The sequence below is a fragment of the Gastrolobium bilobum genome, unplaced genomic scaffold (genome assembly GCF_033153095.1).
Source record: "Gastrolobium bilobum isolate Gb01-03AN ecotype WA unplaced genomic scaffold, APGP_CSIRO_Gbil_v1 utg12347, whole genome shotgun sequence".
NCBI classification, from domain to species: Eukaryota; Viridiplantae; Streptophyta; class Magnoliopsida; order Fabales; family Fabaceae; genus Gastrolobium; species Gastrolobium bilobum.
In genome coordinates, this window is record NW_026896776.1 from 67,813 (window position 1) to 84,872 (window position 17,060).

Genomic DNA, 17,060 nt, shown 5'->3' on the forward strand with positions numbered 1-17,060 from the left:
GGTAACACTTACCCAAGCTTAAAACAGATCAACAATGGCTCTTGGAGCTCACCACACTGCCTCTACAGGTCTGACCTTCAAGGCACACGAAAATGCCACCCAAGCAAGGATCTTTCTATTCAAAGATCACACTTTGAAGCTCCCACAACCAAGGAAATGACTCCCAACACTCAAACAAGGAAACTCAGTCCCTCAACACCTCCCAAACAGCAAAACAACTCGGAACACAAGCCATAAATTACTTCCAATGATGACTCTCACTCACACCAAGTGTTTAGGAGAAGAATTTATGAAGGAATTGTCCTCAAAGCTCAAGAAATGGAGAAGGAAAGGAAATGGGACAGTAGGAGAGTTTTGGTCATCCACCAAGGTCACGTAGGAACTGATACATGCCTAGGGTTTTGTGCTAAAATGCATATATATAGCCACTTAAGAATTAAACACACAATATTATCATTAATTGCTACGCTTAGCTTTTTAATCCCAAACTTAGGATTCTGAACCTGCTCAATTTTCTAAGATTTATCATATTTTTATAATATTTTTCGCAGCACCTTTCTGGTACGCGCTTTTCCATAACCAATATCAGTTCTGGCACCAGTTCTCATTATTTTAACTTGAAACTTGAAATCACAGTCCTACATATTATTTTAGGAATATTCATGCACTTGTTTTAATTTTCCGGGATACTTCATTGGTATGCATTTATACTGAGTAGCAGAATCGGTATCTGCACTTTTCGTCAGAAAAGTGACTTTCAACATTATTAAACACTTAATAAAATTATTAAAGCCTCATAATAATTATTAGGGTCAATTATGAAATTATTTCCAAATTTCTCATAATTAAATAATTAACTTCCTTAATTAACGGTGCAGGTTCTTACAGATAAGGCTTTAGACCTTATCTCCTAGTAGGGATATTAACGGGCCGAGCCGAGCCGAGCTTTGGTCTGAAAAGGCTAAGTTTGTGTTTAAATGTGTTAGCCTGACATTGCCTGTTACCTGTTATGAATATAATTATCGGTCTGTGACCTGACTTATTTACAAAAAATAAAAGTCTGGTTTAGCCTGTTTAAAAAAGATAAAACAATAAAAATTTATTTAAACGAAATATATGATCCACAACACTAATAATTTCACAAAGATTCATAAATTCAATGTATATCCAAAAAATTTAATATAGAACAAAATCATTCAAAAAAATTTGTTTAACCAATAAAATAGGATGAAATGGGTTGATGAGAGAGAGATGGCTATTATGAATAGTATAAAAAATATAAAATGAAAATGAAATATAGTATACCAGACCAGCATGAGAGGCTCTAAGGCTGAGCTTTTAAATTGAAACCTAAGGTCTTTTTATTAAACGAGCTTTTATATAAGTTCAAGTCTGGTTCCAACAACAAATTTTAGACATGTAAGCCCAGACCTTCACGAGCCGAGCCAAAGGCCCCTCATTCGTTTAGCACCTCTATCTCCTAGTATCTAGGATGTTGGCTCCATCCTAGTTTGTTACTAGGTGGTTATTAAAAGATGATGTGAGACTTATGAGTTAGGTCTAGAACATAATAATTTTTAGAAATTGCTATTCTTAACTTTAGAGAAAAATTATTATTTTTATCTTTTTTTTAAAAAACTTATCTAATTTTTTTTAAAAAAGTTTTTTAATAAAAAAAAACTTTTTTCACTAAAAAAGCAAACAAACACGTCTTTAGTCCCTCCAAGAGTTAAAATGCTACCATATTTGTCCTTATGAAGGACAAGAGACTAATGGAAGAGGGTTCGTGTGAAAATAGAGAATGCAACAGATTATTTTCTTATATGCACACACACACACAAACATATGCACGCACGCACACATGCACGCACGCACGCGCGCACGCGCGCGCGCGCACACACACACACATATATGTACATATTATATGAGAAAAACTTTTCTCCGGCAACTTGAGATAAGTTTATCTCCGGCCACTCTAAAATTACGTCGTTTCGTTTATTTATTTTCTTATATTAACTGATTCACCTTTGAATGGTTATGATTCCCCTTTTCTCTCTCTTCCTTCATTAGCATTGATCCATCTTTGTACGGTTATGATTTATTAGCCGGAGATAAAATTATCTCCGACAGCTTGAGAATATATATATATATATATGGGAAGGGATCATTTGACTCCAGAGTAAGACTTATAAGTCTTACTCTTCATCCTAGCCGTTGATTTCCGTCAATCCAACGACTATAATTTAGGGAGTTATATTAATTATTTAATTATTAATTACACTATAAATGACAACCGTTGATTTCCGTCCATCAACGGCTGAGATTGGGAGTAAGACTTACAAATCTTACTCTGGAGTCAAAAGAACCCTCCCCTATATGTATATATATATATATATATATATATATATATATATATATATATATATATTGGAGAATTTCTTATATGCATATTGATTTGCCTTTTACTCACTTTATCACTTAAGTTATGCAGAGTATTAAAACAAGATTTCATAACAAGATAGCCGATGCGTTAGCATGATTGTTTATGTTGAGGAGAAAATTGTGGAAAGAATTGGCTCAAATATTGTAATCGATGACTTTTATGAAATAAAAAAGCAACGTGCACAACTCATTTAGCTAATGATGTATTTCCTTTTTATTCATTGAAGTTCTATATATCATGTAAAATTTTCTCTTATCTTTCGTGAACGTTTGATTTTATTTAAAAGTTAAATTTTTTGGGTTAAATGTTTTAATTTAAGTATTCTGGCTTGACTAATCAGGATGGATTTAGGTCATAGGTTGATAAGTTATGATATCATGTAGAAAATAATATTTTGTATAATCAATTTCTTTCAATTGGGTGAGATTATGATTACAACATATATAATGGACTAAATGTAAAAATGTAAAAGAAAAAACTATTAATTATAATAATCAATACTAATATAGAAAATATTAAAACTGATTCTATTAAATTCATAAGATTAAAGAATTTGATATCTCTTTTAAAATAAAAGAATTTCCTAAAAATTTCCCACAATGGAAGATAAGATGCCTCCGTAATCTGTACAAATCTAATATTTTGAATAAAAAGATCTCTGTAATCTCAGCTTTAATAGTATATACATAAATTATGAATACATGAGATTTGTGCTAAATTAACCCAGGCTTATTCCCTAATACATATATATAGAAGGATACCTTTTGCATGTGAAATTTAATATGACAAAATTGCGTGATACTTAAAAGGACAACTTTTGAAGAATGATGCTTTCCATCAGAGATATAAAGTGAATTTTGAACAATGAAATTTGGCTTATATATAATTAATGTAATTAAATTTCATATTCCATTTTTAAAAAAAATAATTCCACCAGGCTTGTGATAAAAGGTGATACATAATATTTAGCCTAGGAGCCCATGGTGGACCCAGAAATTTATGATAAGGGGCAAAAATTTATATCACTGTTATGAAAAGATAATGTCAGTTTTGGTAGGAATGATCACGCTATGGATGCAAAAATATCTATTAGGAAGAAACTAATATATATATATATATATATATATATATATATATATATATATATATATATATATATATATATATTGATATAAATGGAGGGCCTAGCCCAGAAAAATTAAACATAAAGTTTATGCATGCTCATAGAGACATGCTCCACCAACAATTTTGAACAAAAAGAGAACCAACAAGAAACAACACTATCAGTGGGAGACTCTAGTAACCTTAAAATTTATATATTTTTTGCTTGGAATACTTTGGATATAATAGGCGCATGTACAATGTGCTGGAGGTGAACAAGACTAGAGCTGTCAAAATGGGTCAGCTCGTCCCATTTGGCTCTAGCCCGTGTAGGTAGGGCCAAAAAGCCCGCAGGGCCAAATGAACCTCAATAATCAAGGCCCGTATGGGCCAAAAGCCCTATTGGTCAGGGCCAGCCCGTGGGACATCTAAAATTATAATTTTACAATTTTTTTATCATATTCAATACATTCAAAAATATTTTAACAAATGAATTTTTAACGCATATTTTATACAAATTATAAATTTTTTATCATTTAATTTTTTAATAAAATAAGATTTGTACATAAATATACAAGTGAAAATGTAAACAAAATTTTAATATAAGTGAAAATTGAGTTACTACTTTTACTAAATTCATTATTAAATGATACTATCAAATAAAAATTTCCTCACTAGGAGTCATAATAGAATACAACAATTATAGTGGAAAACTAAAAGTAATGATGGAAAAATTATCTTTATACCAGTATTGAATAACTGCTCTTAGTATGTTATATATTTGAAAGTAAAATAATAGATTTTCTTTAACTACTATCATTACAAAAAACTTTTTAGTTATTATTATCCACAAAATTACTAAAGTGCATTGTACACAATACATTTCAATACAAATTTGGATGTATAACATGCTTAGATGTCAATAGAAAATTTTATTTTTATTGATGCACAAATGAAATCTCTGTTAAAATATATCACTACTGAAAAATTAATTTTTGTGGTTAAATATTATGGATGAACTTTCACATGGTTCATAACACGTGACTCTTTTATTTTTCATGACCTTTGATATATTCTATAATCATCACACTAATGGTGTGTTGAATTGTAGAATATATCCAAAGGGGTATTGTAAAAGGTTATGGATGACCTTTCACATGGTTTATAACATGTGACTCTTTGTTTTTTCATGACTTCCATGTTTAAAAATGCATCTAAGATAGGTCCTTATACAAGACTCTTTGCTCATACTTATTCTTATTTTTTTTTACACTTCATTTTTCTTTCTTTCATATTTCACTTTCTCTTATATTCTCCATCAAATTCACAATAATTTTTACTTATATTTATAAATATTTAAATTTATATGATTTCTAATTTTTTAAATAATGAAAATTTTGATTAAAGGAAAAGTTTGGCCTGTGAGTCAGCCCTAATCCAGTGATATGAGTAAAATAAATGAAATAGGAGCTGGATCAACAAATGAAGTTAAGAATGAGGCTGAAACAAGAATTGAGGCCCAACAGGGAGAAGAAGAGAATAATAATGCAACAGTGGATAGCATTGCTGAGAGGAGAATTAGAAGAGTAATTAGAAGGCCCAAAAGGTTTACATGTAATGAGATGTAGTTAGATGAGAATATTATAAGTTAGTAGTTAGTGACATCCACATTGGGTGGGCAACATGACATGTATAAATAGGATCTCTTGTAATGTAACTATAAGGGACTATTGAATATACTCCTCAGTGAATAAAGAACGTTTCCTTTTCTCATCTCTTTCTCTCGAATCCTTTCTTGCCCTCTTTCCCTTTTCTGCTGATCTTTGTACTTTGGGTAGGTTTATCCTATCACCCAGCCAGCTAAATTATAGGGCTTTGAGAGTTAGGGCTAAAATAGGCCCTACCACAAAAAAGCCCGAATGAGTAAAGGCCAAACATAATGCTTTACGGACTGACACGTGGGCTTTAATTCATTTTGACACCTTTAAACAAGAATAGCTACAAAAAATTGGAGGGATACATATTTCCTTACGAATGTGACAGCAGTGCAGGAAGAGACGTGTTTAAACTGGTAGAGGCCAAGACTTATTACTTCTTAATGGGAGTAGGTTTCTGTTGGCAAGGGATGAGGTTTCCTTGTAATAACGAGTAAGGTTTCTGAACGAGTAAGATTTTCTTTTAGACTTTAGAGGGGCGGGGGCCAACCCTAACCCCCTATGTGGATCCGCCTCTGCTAGGAGCTCGGCAAAGCAATTGTAATAGAGCAAATCTCGGATAGAATTGCCCAATTAATGCGCATTGGAAATCATCTTTTAATATAATGCAATCAAACGCGTAGTCAAACCATGTGGCACGAGTTCCGCATCTGACCAATACGGTATCTATTGTCACATCATCTGTCTCGCACCTAAGTTGTGTGTGCTACATCACTAGTCCCAACTGGTATAATACGTATTAACTAGGCAATTCTTTCCGAATTGCTCTAGTAGGGTCGTTTTGCCCATGAGCTTTTATGCACTATACAATTTCCTTATTACAAACCCATATGTTTTTGAACATTTTAAACATAACTCCGTAGTTTCTTTTAGGGCATTATTGCTTCTACTTTATACTCATTTACATATAGATATACAATAACAAAATTAGGAAGATTCTTCACCAAGTATAAGATCACATTGAATGATTAAAATGACGTTAAAATATGATAAGTTTCATGACTTCCAATGTATGAAATTTTAAATTTATGAAAAGAATATTTTTGCCTTATTGGGTTCCTATTCAGTATCAAACGAAGTCAATGTTTTAAGGTTACAAAATTATTTCCTGCCGAAGCCTGGCAAAGCAACAATGGATTATAATTAATGTTGTTAAAATCGAGATTCTACTCAAGATCGATAGAGGGTAAGAGGATCGTAATGTTGGGCAAGTGGCTTCTTACACAGGACGCTTACGGAACACCTAGAGGGGGGTGAATAGGTGTTCTCAACTTTTTCAAAATCTTTTTGAATTCAGTAAACAATTACACAATTTTTCTTCAATCCCTATATGCCCAAAATAGTTTTTCGCAATGCTAAGAACAATGTAGTAATAAAAAGCGTACCTTAGCAATTATAGAGTATAAACGCAGCAGTTATAATAGAACTAGTGTAACTGTCAGTCTCTAAACAAAATATTCAGAAATTAAATCAGAGAGACAATGGACACACGATATATCCTGGTTCACACCCACTAAGCCTAAGTAGGGTGCTACGTCCAGACTGAAGTAGATGCAGATATTTTATTTATCACAAGTGTACCAGTTTTACAAACACGCGTCACACATGCAATCAAACAAGATATCAAAAATCTTCCTAGTGCCTACACTGCTCCAAGCTCTGAGAATACTCTCAAGCCGAACCTACGGAGTTCACCAACTCCTCTCACAAGACCTCCACTCTCCCTAGTGGATTCTTGAGGCTCCAGGCCTTGAGACACACTCTCAAGCAAAGCACAAGGTCGCCAACCCACTTGGTTACACCCACACACCTAGGACAGATTTACAGCAGTCAACTACTCCACTTTAACAACCAATACAAAATTTTCAGAATTGTAACAAGTGAAATAAACCAAAATTACAGTGTCCTATCACACCAAATATATCACAGTAATATCAAACTAAGCTCCACAAATTTATGCCATATGCAGAAAATTAATCCAATGACATATGTATTAAATCTCTAAAATTAACGCACAAAGGAGCTTGGATATTACACAATTATTTTTCTAATCAATGGACACAAAGAAATCTGATTTAAAAAGAATATCACAATTATAACTAGAAAAATCAGATTTGAAATTTATCTCAAAATTTCACATAAAATTCAGAATTAGTTCTAGATAAATCTTTTAATAATAAACTAAAAGAAATCTGAATTTTAATCACAATATACTTCAATTAAAACAGAAAATTCAGATTTAATATTTCAACAATAAAATTTCTAGAACAATTCAAGATTAGGTTTCTAAACAAAAAATCCCAAACAAAAATCTGAATTAAACACAATATGCTTCAATGAAATCAGAAATTCAGATTTAACATTCTTAACCAAAATTGTTCAAGATTTCAGAATATAGGGTTCAAATAGAAATATTAACCAAGAATATGAGTAGATTAGAGTTTACCAAAATGAAGCCCCAAAAATTTTGTTTAATTTGCTCCCTCAAGAAAACCCCAACATTCAGTATCAATCATAGAAGTGTAGGTCTTATTCTTGATGGACTTTTAGCTTTTGCAGATTTTTCACTCTTGGAGATGCACGCACAAAATCTCAGTTTCTCCGGTTCAAAGGCACGAAGAAGATAACTATGCATAATCGCTTTTCACCGTGTTCAGAGACGCTCTCGGTTTGTGATTTCTGAAACTTGCTTTTTCTTTCTAAATCTTGTTTTTGCGCAGAGAGAGAGAGGAGGAAAATTTGTAAGAATGATAATGATGCTTTTTCTTTTTGTTTTATTACACTCTTTTTATATTGCTTAGTATGTTCTTAAGAGAACCCACGTGACGTGAAGTTTTCGTATATCTTTTCAATTGGTAAAGCTACTTTTTCTTATTATATTATATTTAAGAAAACTGAATTTGAAAAGCTAATCCACGTGAATGCAAAGCCTTACCTGAATACTTTCATTATTACTTTTTCCAAATAGCTTTCCTTGATTGCTTTCCTTATTACTTTTTCGAAAAGCTAACGTACTTTTTCATTTTAGTTATATTAAATGATTTAGTTTTATTATAGTTTTAAAACATGTTTTTATCAAAATCAAAATCATTATTATTTATTATGAAATTAGCATGATATGCAATAATATGTATTGGCATGCAATGGAGCTTAGTAGATACTATATGATATAATATAGTATGTAACAAAATATCTAAAAATACCTAACCATATGTATCTTCAAACTCTCTCTTCAATTTGAGACTTCTTGTAAACCCTTTGTCATCATCAAAATATATATTCCATATTCCATAATACATAGGAGGTCTTCACGTAAATCGTGGGATCAACACGGATAGTAAGATTCTATTACCTAAGATACAAAATTTTATTCAACCGTATATATGCATGTAAAATTATTTATATCAATTGTAAAACTGGAATATAATAGAAAAGTCATAAGATTCCAAATTCATAACAATTTTTTACAGAAAGAAAAACAAAATAACAGCTTTAAAAAAGGGAAAAGTATTTCTTCAGTGAGCTCAAAACGACGTCGTTTTGGAGTTATATGATTAAAAAATTATAATGATAAAGACTAATATAACTCTGCAATATATTAAAATTACAAAAATACTTTGATTTCTGCCCCAATATGACATCATTTTAGGCTCACCGGAGATAACTTATCTCTATTGACTAAAAAAATCCTTTACCTTTAAAAAAAGAAAAAAAAAAACAACGTTTTACAAAAAGAAAAAAAAATGATAAGAATTATGAGGCACGGGTTTTTACTAGTATTTTACTATAATGATGAGGGCCACAAGTAAACTTTCTTAATAGTGTTTTACAAAAAAGAAAAAAGAAATAAAACCCAACGAGACTAATTTTACACCCACGAGGACCACAAATTCAGTTGACAAAAAGTTTATCTTTTACACTAAGTTGGAAATGGATCTTCTTATGTGGAAAAAAAAATATAATATGGTCATATAGGAAGATCACAGCCATACAAAAGTAAATCAACAGTTATGATTCATAACTATTTATTTTAACATTTTTTTTCTCTTTTTTTATTACAATTGATCCACCTTTGTATGATTATGATTCTCCACATGATATGGTCATGTTAAATTTCACAAGAGAGGACCCAGATCCATTTAAGTTTCTCTTTTTCAATAACAGTAAAAGGAAAGGGGAAAACACAAACCAGATCTCACGTCTTTAGGTAGGAGTTGGGAGGAGAAAGAAAACTGGCAGTAGCAAGATGAAGCTTAACACTGAACAGTATCACACAGCAACAGGGACAAAAACTAAACAAGATGAAGCTTTCATTTTCTTTCTCACTGCCAGAGACGTTTTTCAAATGCTTTTTTTTCATATTTTTTTTCTAAATGTTTATGGTTTTAGTCATTGGATTTTTTTAATTTGGGTTTTTGAGCTTTTTTTCAAAAAATGCCTGAAACGTAAAGTCGCTCCGATTCAAACAATTTCACGATCTTGCAAGGCGATCCCACTCGATCTTACAAATACACGATCTTACATGCCATCAGTATCGTTTGCTGCCAAAAAATCGTGGGATCCAACGATCCTACGATGAAAATTGCAATTTTAACAACACTGACTGCATGTAAATCTTTGCTTATATCTAAACTTTGAACAAACACTTAAAATTGCAATAATTAGTATAGAAATCTTTGTTGCAACACCAAATCGCAACAAACACTGATTTTAACAACACTGATTGATTATTGCGATTTTAACAACACTGATTATCGCGATATTCCTAGACAAATCTTTGTTTATATCTCACTACAAGAAAAAATGTATATTGCGACCGAATAACTGAGGCGGTTTGCATTGAACTGCCTCCATATGATTTACAGAGGCGGTTTAGAAGACGTTTTTACTGACCGACTGAAATTGAACAAATTACTGAGGCGGTTACTTTTTAACCGCCTGCTTTATTTGAATATAGAGGCGGTTTTAGAGGCGTTTGGACAGTTAGCCTCAAAATTATGTAATACTCTAAATGGGAAACTAGTTTCATTTCAGTATAGAAATCTCAAATTATTTGGCAATGTTAACCGATTCGTAATCTTCTCATTCTTCCTAACTCTTTATTATATCCATCCTCTAATACAAACAGTAATTTGATAAATATTTTTCACATAAGTCTAAGAAAAATCAAAATAAATGTCTAAATCTTTGGGATGGATTTTCATAAATTTTCACTGAAACTTGATGCGCTAGATTAGCGTGACAGTGTGGTTGTGTATCAAACTGAAATTGAGTATCTCCAATATTCTGTTTCCACCTATTTCTCTTATGCTCAGTTGGCTCCTCCAACTTGTCACTACCAACTATATATATATATATATATATATATATATATATATATATGTGGGAGTGAATCTTCTCATGTGAAAAAGTAATCATATGGTTATTTTATTTGATCACAATCACTAATTTAAAAATTATACACTTTTCTCTTTCTTATCTCATCATGAGTGAGTGATTGTGATAAAAAAACATGACCACATAACCACTTTTTCACATGAGAAGATCTACTCCATACATCTTTAGACATAGAAAGTGACAAATTTTGTAGCTCATACAATGCAGAAGCAATTTATTAATTTAACCATTCACAATTTAGATCCCAAGATATAACTTAGGGGGAGTATTGGATTGGAATTTCAAAGGATTTTAATGGATTATTTTTGGACAAAAAAATTTATCAGTATTCAATTAGTATTTTTTTTTTTGATAACATTCAATTAGTATATTAAAGGATCGAAATCGGGTTTCGCCATGAGAGCTTACTTCAAAGCTCAAAAACAACAAATTTTTTAGCGATTTTCATCATAAAACAACTCAGAAATAACAAATCAACAAGATTCTAATATAATCCATATAAAAAAGCATATTTTTAAGCGATTGTTGAGATTTTGGAAGTTTAAAAAATAAATTTTCAAGATATGGGTCGCGATTTTTCTTGACATAAAATATGTGATTTTTGTATTAAAAATAGGGAGAGGTTATAGTTACTACCTTTTTTTTTCCTTATCACTTATTACTACCAAATCTTAACCGTTGATTTCCGTCAATCTAACTGTTATAATTTATTAAAATTAATAATTAATTAATAAGTGTGACATAATAAATTATAACCGTTAGATTGACGGAAATCAACGATTAAGATTTGGTAGTAACAAGTAATAAAAAAAAAGGGTAGTAAGTATAACTTTTCCCTTAAAAATAACATATATCAGTGGAAAAATAACAGGGGAACTAAAACTCTCAAACCAATTTTCATTTTACATCGATGAAACAATATCAATTTAAAGAAAAATTGAAACTTTCATAATATGAACCCTATATTTCGTAACAATATATTCATGAACGAAATTCTTTCGCTATCGGAAATGATTTCAAACAATTTTTGTGTAAATAGATAACTAAAAACTTATTTTTCAAAAACCTCAAAGCAATTTAAGGTTTCAATGTACCGATTGAAAATAATTTGAGAAACTTTCTAAACTTTCATATAATAAATCCCAGAAATTCAGATTCAAAATTTTCTTAAAATACTCAATAAAAACATGCATATGAAATATGGTTAAAACTCTCATCACGTAGAACAAAAACTCAAGGTTTCTAAGATCAATTGCAAAAAATTCTAAACAAAATTTTATCATGAACTTTAGGTTCTATATGCAAATTTAGAATTATTTCAATAAATAAAAAAATTGAGTCTTATAATCACATATGCATAGCTCTGATACCAAATGAAGAACATAATTTTCAACCCATTGATTAAATCCAAGAGCAGGAATGAGAAAATGCTAATGCGTGGAGGACTAGTATAACTTTAGATATATGGGGAGTTGTTGCTTAATAATTTTGAGTGTTTGTTCAAAGTTATATTATGTTTTAGTGATTGAGAAAATTATATTAGATTTTACTTTTTTAATTAATATTATTGTGTTTCTTTGTTATTTTTTTATTGACTATTGTAATTTTGAATATTTGTTAAACATTGATATGATTTTTTAAAATCTTATAAATATATATTGTCCTTTCAAATCTTATAAATTCTATTAAAATTCTTTAAAATCCAATCTTATGAAATATTGATAGTAAAAAAAGTCTTTAAAATACCTTCAATTCTAAATATTCTTATAAAATCTATAAGATTTTTTATGTCAAAAAAAAATCTTTTAAAATTCTAATCTAATACATCCCTTAATCTTGTCGGAATTTTCAATCAAGAGGGTATCTATTATTGGCATTTCATACAAGAGAAATATGTCAGCAGCTAGCATAAGTGAAAAAAGGGTTGTTATGATGATGTGGGGCGGCCAGTAGGGAGGTGATCTTCATAATTGGTAAAGATTACATCCGTATGACCCATGTGGGTGCATTTCTTGTTGCCTTGCCAAAGATTGTCAACTTACTATATATCTCTCCTTTGAAAGAATTTTTAGAAAGATTTGATTTTCAAGAGGAAAAAGCATGATTAAGGTCAAATTCTTTTGAGATATCTTTATATTTTTTGCACATTAATGAAGGTTTTGTGGCATATATTGGTTGCCTTGTGTAGCAGATACATTCTCTTATGGCTTTTGAAAATGCAATATTTTTAGGCTGCCAGGCTGGAGACTGCGCATATATTTCCTAACAAAGTTCTATTCCATAATTTGTAGGTATTATTACTTTTAGGGTTTGTTTGTTTGCTGGCTATAAACACGTATTATTATAGCCATAAAACATAGATGAAGAGAAAGACGGGAATTAAAGCAAATTAACTCGGGTTTAATTTCGTTACAAACTAAATAGGAAAAATATATCCGTATTTTGTTAATTCTCATTTTTTTTAAATTTAATTCCCATTTTATAAGAAAAGTAAAAGACTAAAAAAGGACATGTACATATATACAAATGACATTGGTCTTTACTAGTAGGTTGAGAAATTTACAAGACAATTCTCTCATTTTTATTTTCATTATATGAGAAAAATCAGAATGTGATTTTCCTTATGAAGTAATTTTCTTGGTTTCCCAACCAAACAGACTTTTAAATTGACAGAGTAATTTTAAAAAATAAAAATAAAAGATTGACCAACCAAGAAAGAAACAAGTTTAATAATATTCAAGAGCAGGTCCACAAAAAGAACTATAAATTGCATGCAATTACTGGCTAAGGAAAATGCATCGTCCAGGTTAAAAATTAACAGAGATTTTTACACCCTTTTAACAAAGAGTAGGATTTTCACTACAAAGCTTGCTTTCATTTGGAGAAAGAGAAAGCACAAGTGATTGAGATAATCATGGGCGAGAAAACCGAGAAGGAAAGAAAGATTCTGATGAATGCTTGGATTTCCAGGCTTTGAAAGATTTTCCCGAGTTTACTCTTCATTATTGCACCAATTTAGTAGGCGTAATCTCCTCTATTCTCTTGAGATTTTCTTTCCATATATCATGGTATCTGTTTTTTAATGAATATTCTTTGTTACTACTTTTAATATTAGATTTTGTGATCATTCAAATGGATATTTTGTATCATTTTTGAATTATCTCTATCTCTCAATTTGAATTGGGCTTGGATGATAATCAATTCTAGGTCCCAATTATAGTTCTATATATTCAAACAACAACAGGAGGAGGAGGAGGAGAAGGCAGGGCAACATTGGTGGAAAATGTGTAGTAAAACTGGAAGTAGTACTGGCATTAGGGGTTCTAAGGCCAAGAAGCCTCAAAAATGTCCAAAAGTCCCTAGAAGAGGTCCTGGAGTTGCTGAGCTTGAGAAGATCTTGAGACAACAAGAATCCATAGCAGCAATAACAGACCAGGGAAACACTGAGGGATTTTCATCATCATGTTTCATTCCCCATCATTCAAATCCATATTTTTCTTCATCTTTCAAATCTCATCATCAACCACCACCAACTACACAACCTTCAGGCAGGATTACTGTACCATCCCCTGGCCCTGGCCCTGGCCCTGCACCAAACAATTTGCATTCTCATGTCCCGTCAGGCTCAATATTTGATCATTTAGGCCCAACTACACCACCAACCATGATACCTAATTATGGTCAAAGTGGAACATTAGAAAGAAATGGTGGATCAAGATTGGTTTCCCCAGAGAAAGAACTATTTCTATTTCCCATGAATCTCAGTTCATGCAAGTCTAAGTCCAACCTTAATGAAGGATTGGATGGAAACCAATCTGACTCGGGCAATTCCCCATCCAGGAATTTGTCCAGTGAATCTAATCACATTCGGTCTTTTCCTGCAACCATTCAAAATAGAAACAATCAGTATCCACCTCCCAAGGTAAGGTTTATGACATCATTCATATTTTTTATGTGACTATGATGAGTACATGAACTTTTGCCATACTGAATAAAGGTTCATTGCTCCTTGTGTGTATTTATGTGTGTAAAGGAAATCTCACTGTATATGCATAACCTACAAATGCAGATGAATCAATTTGTTGGGGTTGATACCACTCCTTCAGGATCATTGCCTATAGAAAAGCACAATCATCTAGAGCTCCCTTCAAACCAAAGTTCATTTTACAACAGCACACCAAGGGCCCCAGAGGAATATAAAGTGACTATTCTTAATCCCTCTTACTCCCATTTCTTTTTCTATTTAGGCATCAATATTTATAATAAATTATATTAATATAACAGACTTAAATCATTTGCTTCAGATTTTCTGTGGTTAGGTAGGTTGTATAGCAGATTTTGATATTAATTTCGTATTGGGTTATTTGGAAAAAAAACTTCCGGTGATCTTGAAAATATCAATTTGATTTAAAATGTCATATAAATTTGTATTTTCAAATTGATGGTACTATGCCTACAACTGATGTACTGGTTGATTTCTTACCTTGAATTTTATTTTTTATTTTTTTAAGTATTTGACAAATTCAAGACATGATTGAATTGTTTAGTTTTAAGGCACTTGCATGTAACAACGATGCAAAATGCAAAATTTCTCCATTCACAGTAGATGAAATAAAAAAAGTGCACTTTTATCTTGACGACAAAGTTATGTATGTGGTGCAGATGGTTGGCATGAAGCTGTCACGCCCTTCATCATTGGACAACTCTCTGATTCTACCAGAAAACAAAAGACCACACCAATCATCTATAATTGACAGTCACGGTGTCAGTAGTTTCGATTTAGCCAACGAGTGCTACAGGTAATAATACCTTAATTATAAGGATGTGAATTCAACATGAATATGAATATCCTTAGCTTCTTAACATGACACAAATAGTTATTGTATTCATCAAATTTTTTACTATGAATATTCATCAACTTCATTTTTGTAATAAAAAACATAATTTTAAACTAATAAATAGAAGTAAAATAAATAAGAATGATTATATAATTATAAAAATTGTTTAATTCAAACAAACCAACCAAAACACGACACCAAATATAATATAATATTTTTTTTTGGTTGACACCGTCTTTCTTAGGGATGCCAAATGGGGTAGCACTTCTGAGCTCAATAGCAGAAAATTCAATTCTGAAATTGTGGTGCCTGGTCATGCAAATTTCCCACCATTTGCTACTCCTGAAGTGACTGAAGTAAGTTGCAAGATATTCTGGAAGGTCTAATATTCATTACTCTTTGTTTTTATATGTATATTTATTAATATGTTTGTTTCTTGCTTTTAAAATTTTGTAGGATAGAATGGAGGGCCCATACCAACGTTCAGAGTCAAGTGGACCAAATAGTAGACCTTTCTATAACTTCTTAGAAGTGAAGGACACGGAGAGGGGTACCCCAAATCATGTGGCACGTGAAGCAGGAAAAAGTGGCATTGATCTTACCTTGAAGCTCTGAGTTTGCATTTGTGTTTCCAACAATTTCAGCATGTGAAGAAAAGGGAATGTTTATAATGCATTCCCTTGGATTCTTGAAAACCAAGGAGATGCTACTTCAAATGGGATTTTCAGTTATCTTAATTTCAATCGTTTAGGCTTTTTATGTTTGAGAACTTTAATTTGTATTCTAGTTGCTCTGATATTTATGAAAATTTAACTTTTTCTTACTCTTCTTTTTGGTTGTAACAAGGGTTTGTTTGGTCGAGTAAGAGGAAAGATAAGAAATCTGGAATTATTTGAGAGCAAGTTTCAAAATGAGAAAAAGAGAACCAGCATAGCATCTATAACAAAATGTAACAAGCATTATTGTTACAGGAATAAAACAAATTATTTATCTCCATAAAGTATATAAAACATTATTTGGTAAAATTATCAAAACTACGAAAATATTGTTGAAGAATCCTATAAAAATTCATATCAAATTTCTTTTTTATCTTGAGGTAAATATATAATAAAAAGTTAATATATGTACCAAATAAAAAAAAATAGAAGTTACTATATCCTTTTCAGTTTTACTTAATTATATTTTTAAGATTTCAGTCACAAAGAAAAAATATAAGTAAATCTTGGGTCTGATTTTTTTTAAGAAAAAAAATATGGCAAATAGTTCAACTCAATATATTTAACTTAAAGTTGTTAACCTCAAAATTAAAATAGTAAGAGTGAAGAGACAAACAATTATAGAGATAATTGCAGAAATTGTGCAATTCATAATTCATATCAAACGATTCGATATGATTTTCAATGCAAACGATACAATCGTAAGGCTGATCACGTAGTCGCTGGAATCGCTCAGGAATTAATATTTTTTCAATTCAAGAGTGATCTAACTTAAAAAAAATATATATATCATTTAGCAAGAGTATTTGAGAAGAAAATCTATTTTATTAATTGATTTCTACCAATTTGC

The 17,060-nt window shown here is 31.1% G+C and overlaps 1 pseudogene; it reads left to right on the forward strand.

Annotated features, from left to right (window-relative positions):
- Positions 1 to 13,939: 13,939 nt before the first annotated feature.
- LOC133301945 (protein SPEAR4-like) lies at positions 13,940 to 16,109 on the forward strand (annotated as a pseudogene).
- Positions 16,110 to 17,060: the final 951 nt, after the last annotated feature.